This window comes from Dermacentor silvarum, chromosome 6 (genome assembly GCF_013339745.2).
Source record: "Dermacentor silvarum isolate Dsil-2018 chromosome 6, BIME_Dsil_1.4, whole genome shotgun sequence".
Taxonomy (NCBI): Eukaryota; Metazoa; Arthropoda; class Arachnida; order Ixodida; family Ixodidae; genus Dermacentor; species Dermacentor silvarum.
In genome coordinates this window covers 120,949,535-120,955,654 of record NC_051159.1, presented here as the reverse complement: position 1 = coordinate 120,955,654, position 6,120 = coordinate 120,949,535, and the positions used below count along the sequence as shown (strand labels likewise).

The 6,120-nt window shown below is 44.5% G+C and overlaps 1 long non-coding RNA gene across 1 annotated transcript; it reads left to right on the top strand.

Annotated features, from left to right (window-relative positions):
- Positions 1-991: 991 nt before the first annotated feature.
- On the top strand, positions 992-5,755 carry LOC125946393 (uncharacterized). The gene is made up of 3 exons (XR_007467550.1): positions 992-2,636; positions 3,642-3,780; positions 5,587-5,755. It is a non-coding gene; the product is annotated as an uncharacterized LOC125946393 (long non-coding RNA).
- The last annotated feature ends 365 nt before the right edge of the window (positions 5,756-6,120 follow it).

The following is a 6,120-nucleotide window of genomic DNA, read 5'->3' as shown; positions in this document are numbered from 1 at the left end:
TGTCATTGCCAATCGCATGAAGAACCTCGCTTACTACGCGGTACATTTTGATTGCTGAAGAAAGCTTACCAAAGCTGCTCCTAGCTAGCATTTTAACTAGCTCCATGCGCCAAAGACCAGACCCATTCTTCCCATAAACCACAACTGGAAGCTGTGGTTACGGACTGCGATCTCTGTTGCAACGTAGTCATAAACGATGACAACTGTAAGGAAAGTGAAATATAGACAAACTAATGTGAAGGTCCCTACTGAGCCATAGGTCCCTACAGAACTCCATAAGTTATTATCGTAAAGGAAAAAGCACGGCCGCTTTTTCTTTTCTGCATTGGAATTTTTGTTAGAAAAAAACGCACGGCCAAGCAAACGTATAGAGAAGAGCGATGAGGCGACTCTGGAAGAAACAAGGGTAAAGCCTATAGTAGACGTGTATGACATGAGTAAAGTATAGCTCCCACGAGAAGCATTTATTTCCGAGCCGCTTGAGCGTTGCGCACACTGCCGGGAGTTTACCCCCCTTTTTTTCTGCTCTACCTTTCTCTTTCATGACAGCTATTGCTTGTGTTTTCTTTAACTTATTATTTTTCTATTTATAGGGTAGATTCAGCGCTTGTGCTATCATTTCTATATTTTTCGACGACGCATTTTTCTCTCCACTGCCTCGGCCTTCATCATTGCAGTGTCAAAAAAGTTTAGAGGCGCAAGCAATATCGTCTTCTTATTACCATAGTTTTCGGATATGGTGCCCCTTCGTCACGAATCCTTAATCTCACTACCTTTGGCCGCAACACTACCTTTGGCCGCAAGAACACACCGACCACTCCTGCCACTAGTTATTTTTAAATTTGTCAATTACTTTATTCAATCCCACCTTTTCACCACTCGTACTTGTGATTCGCACACCAATTTCCAACTACTGCTACCCAGCTAGCACAAAAGAGATATAATCATTCTTATTCATGGATATTTCGCTTTGACCGTCAAAAATCTAGATTGAAGAAGTCAACATCGAGAAGGATTCAATTGGGATGGAAAAATCTTGCTATAAGGCGGATTTTAGAAGACGTTTAAAATCGCTTGTTCTAGCAGCCTACAATTATTGATTTTTTTGTTGTTGTTTCTTTGTTCTGCTTTTTGGCGGGAAAAACGGACGTTGGTTTTTGTTTTTGCTTCGCCCTGTTAGAAGAGAGTGCAATCAACCCAGGCGCGGGTGTTTGCATTGTGGTGAGTGAGCACTGAAGGGGCAGCCGCTTGCTCTTTATGCTCATAATGAAGTCCACAATAAAGAAGAAAAGTTACGCTGACCTTTCAGACCGTCAGAAGAGGCGTAGAGTTAATGACGAACTGATATCTGCCAGTCCTGTTGCCACGAGTACCGTCCAATAAGTATCATGGTAGGTTAATGAAAGTAGTAACCATGCTTCTAGTGAAGTATCCTCGCCACATGAGGATGCTCAATCCAAGGACAGTTTTCACGAAAGTGACCTTGCCTTGAAAGGAGAAAATGTAGAAGCACATACGCAAGACATTTCTAGAGAATATTTTGTTCCACAAAACGACCCTCCTATGAGCGCGGGCATCGAAAATGGAGGTTCTTCGGACTATGCATCATCATCTGCAGAAAATCAGGCAAGTCTTTGTCCACGTAAATGTGTGGAATTTCAAGGATGGCTTGCATCATGGGTTACAAGTCACCGAATTCCGCTTGTCGCAGTTTCTGAACTTCTCCGGAAACTAAGCACCACTTTCGACGTTGATTTTGTCATCGACGCGAGGACATTGTTGAACAGTCCTCGATACACTTCAACGCGATCTGTCCCTCCTGGCGAATATTGCCATTTTTCTTTGAAGGAAAATTTAGAACGCATGATTGCTGTGTTCCTGAGTGGCTGTCGAGGGTAGATCCCTTGACAACGCTCAGAGAATTTTAAATGACAATGTCAGCCAAGTTGGACTGACGGTTCAAACTGTAAAATGTTTTGATATTGTTTGTCGCAGTTTTCGTTTTGTCTGTTTGGTTAACCTGTTTTACTTTGACCGAAAGGAAGAAAAAGACACCGTAGTCTAGTTGCTAGAGAACCGGCTGCTGTGCCCCACGGCAGAGGTTCGATTCCATTATAGGTTGCACATCACTTTTTTGTATTATAAAGCGAGTTAGGAACCTACCTACCTACCGCAAAGTGCCAAGAATGAGGCATTAAAAAGTTCGACTTTTGTTATTTCAAATTATCTTTGTAAGGTGGCGCTAGCATTATGGTAGCAGCCGCATTTTGTATTTTCTTAGTTAAATTAGCTAGCATTTCTGTGCTTCAGGTACCGAGTACGAAGCCACACTGAGTATTTTTCTGCATTGCAGCAGCGTGTGTCGCAAGAGGATGCAGCGCCGCGACGTATCATAGCGGCTACCTGACAAAGCGAGGAGTGGCGCGACGGCTCATCGGCGTCATCGCTTGCGCCGACGCAGTCTGAGCAGCCGAGCGGACTGCGCTCTCCGCGCAGCTTCCCTCCAGATTGCGTAACTTTTGAACCCGCCGTTACATTCACCGTTATTTTTGTCAGGACCAGCCGTTAAGTTCCTGACGCGTATTCGTTCATGAACTGCGGAGCGCCAGACTGCCTTCCACATCTTCTTTGCTCACGTAAGTAGTCACTGCCACTTTGACACCTGTCGTGTTTAATTATTTACGGTTTTCAGGCGGGAGTTTTAGGTGGAAGTTTTAGGCGGTAATGAAGTTTTGCAATGAAAGCGCCTTGATTTTAACTGGAATCTCTAATATTGTTTAAGAGGCATGTTTACGTCTGCGTACGTTTCTTTTATTGTGTGCGTATTCAGGTTTGCCAAAGCTGTCTAAAATTACCTCTGTGACGTTTCGTTGACCATTGATCGTTAGGATGACGATGACATTCCCGTTTGGCGCAGAATGATGAGACGTGCTACGATCTTCGCGTAGCCACAGCATTCTTCCGTCAACGCTCTTGTGCGAGATCACTCGTGTGTTTTTCCGAGCGTGAAAGATGCCCGCGAATACACGCAAAACTGCCGAACGACTGGCCGCTCGAGGCAGTTTGCGTGTATTGGCAGGCATCTTTCACACTTGGAAAAACACTTTATGTAGCTCATATTGAGAAACAGAAAGCGGTATCAGGGGTTTCTCATGTTGCTTTACAATCTTCTCATTGACACTTTTCATCTAACTATAGTAATTGAGAAGTTAATTAATTAATTAGAACTAATTATCTAACTAGGCGGAATGCAAAAAATAATCTGAGTATCTCCAACATTACCTTGGTTCTGTCCTGGTACGTGGCACTTGCATATTTTTAAAGTTTGGCTAAAGTTAAATGAAACACCCTGTATGTAGTGCACTGTTGCCTTGTTTTTTGTAACATAATCCGACAGTGTAGCTATTTACAGCATCTTTTTTTAGGATACCTAACATTTTTTGGCTTCAGTCATGCAACAAATAAATTTTGAGGTCGCACTGGCGTTTTCTTTTTGCAAGTCTGTGCAGTAACAAAATTCTGTTAAAAAAAGAAAAATTCCAATATACAGTTGTAATAGGCACTGCTGTTACATTATAAACATAGATACTCCGAGTTTATCAGCATAACAATAAAGAGTTTTTTTGTAACTTACTATGCAGGCACATACCTACGTGCAAGAGAGAAGGCGCGTGAGGGTGAAGACACCGATCATGTACCCTCTACAGGTGCCGAAAGGGGCAGACGAAAACGCCGCCGCCCAAAGGGCCACCACGAAACTCCTGAACTCCAAGAACCCAGGTAACTGTTATTTCATATTAAAGTCGTACGAATTAAATTTTCAGCGTGACACATATACAGTCGTATCTCGATAATTCGAACTCGAAGGAGCCCGAAAGTTTGTTCGAATTAAAGGAAGGACTTATTTCTGAAGTATTCGTGCACCACAGCACGACGTACGAATGGAGTCGTTATATATCACGGCGCGCAAGCAGATGGCGAGTAGGGGCCACGAGACTGCCCACGTCGGCCAACGCTCGCAGAAAACGATGCTGTAGGGAGCGGGCGGCGCCAGCACGGCGGCGCCGGGCGCGCGCGGACACGTCGAAGGTGAGGGAGGAGGGCGTCAGGGAAGCGGATTTGGCTTCAGCAGAGGTGACCCCGTCGCTTCGGTGGCTCCCCTCACTCTCCCTCTCAACTCCCTCGTAGCTCCCCCACCTTCGACTGTCTCCGTGCGCGCCCGCCGCCGGCCCGGCGCCAGCTTAACCCTCTCCCTTTCTTTTCCTGCCGTTGAAGCGAGCGTTGGCCGGTTGTGAGCAGTTTCGTTGGCCGGACTGGGCCTCCGTCGTTGCTTCCCTCTGCGTCGCAGCCGCAGCGTTGAGACATCGACTCGAACACGCGTGTTACGGCGCGACGACGTAACGGCGACCTTGCCATTTGAGAGAGAGAAATTTACGCCGCGGTTCTTTTTCTTTTATTGCGATAGAAATTATATGGGCACTCCAAGCGCATTTTTGCCGCCGTCGTCGTCGCCGTGATATTCCGTATAAAGTGCAACGGCGATGAAATCGTCGCCGCGCGCCATGTGTGGGTTTTAGTGTGTGGGCTCATTTCGGTGTAAGCAATAAATTGCATATGCAAGCACTCTAGATCATAATTGATTTATAAACTGCACGAGCTTAACCTTTAACCCATTGCGTAACTATAAATGTCACCAAGGTCAAAGTTAGTGAAACTGGGTGGAAAATTACGGCTTATGTTCCCACCTTGTGTGTGGATGACTCACTGTTTTTGTAAAAAAAATTCTTTACAAGTGCTTGGCAATGTTATTGTGTGGAGGTTTTCAAACAGGCAAGTCATAGGCGTGCAACATTTTAATGGTTTAATTACAAGCAACTGAAGTTCTTACTGTATATGCTTGAAGCAGCCGTGCTGCAAATAGTCGCTGTTACTCAAGGTTGCACTCGTCTGCTGTCTTTTATTTTTTAAGGAATCGCAATATATTTGCTCAATTTGAAGTATGCGATGTGTTTGATAGACTGGTGTTTAGGTATATGCTCAAGCCTGCGCCATTTCTGAATTGGCTATGTGATCTGTGGCAAATAAAATTGGGGTGGTGTAACAATGCTGTCACACTGAAGCTGTGCCTTTGCAGAGCCGCACTTACCTCTTTTCTCGTACAACATTATCAGAAATGCATTATCTATTCCTTTCTTTGAATGCTAATTGGCACCTACTTCGCACATGTTTAGGAGGCTGCTGTCATCTACCAGTCGCCAACTAGTCAAGACAACAGCCTCCTGAAAGCTAGCAAAATAGCCGACACTTACACTGGTTGGCGATTGTACATGCAACACCTTCAGTTAGATGTAAAGTATGTCTTCAAGGCAACAGAAGGGAATTTCACTTGTGATCGGTTAATGTTAGAACCATGTTAATAAAGGTGGAATGCTCGAAAACTGTGTGCTTGGACCAATATATTGTAGTGCTGCCCATTGCCAAGATATATTGCAGTGCTTATTGCCAATGCATTGAAAAACTATACGTTCACTAAGAAAAGTGTGCTTCAATTAACATACGTTTTACACATGCCTAATGTTTTTGCAGTAAGAAGACCTGCTGAATTAAGGAGCTACAGCCCAGCAGCCTGTTCGAAACCAGGTTTATCAAGGTCGATACCTGTAATGGACGTTACTCGGAGGCACTCATATTTAATGTTGATTGCTAGCTTGTCTAGTCGTGTTTACTTTTTGCAATAAAAAATGTTATTGCTGTATGTGTTTCGTGTATTGCACAAGCGCAAACCTGCATGCCGCCGGCCGGCGAAACGCCGCAGGGGCATGGGGAGAGGGAAGGAAAGGGAGACGAGGGGGGCGCTAGAGGGGAGGGTGAAAGAAAACGGATGTCAAAATCCTGATTGTAGCAGGATTCAATCTGTATTTTTTAAATGCTTCTAATGGTCTTACAAAATCCCATTTCAAGACAGGATTTTTCGAAACTACTTTAAGCAGGATTCTAGAACTTCTTGCAATAGTCATATCCGCCGGACATTAGCAACGATATACGACCGTTTATCACCTTCTAAACGGACTGCACGGATTTTTTAGTGCGTCTTTCAGACGTTCATTTAGTCTTGGCGAA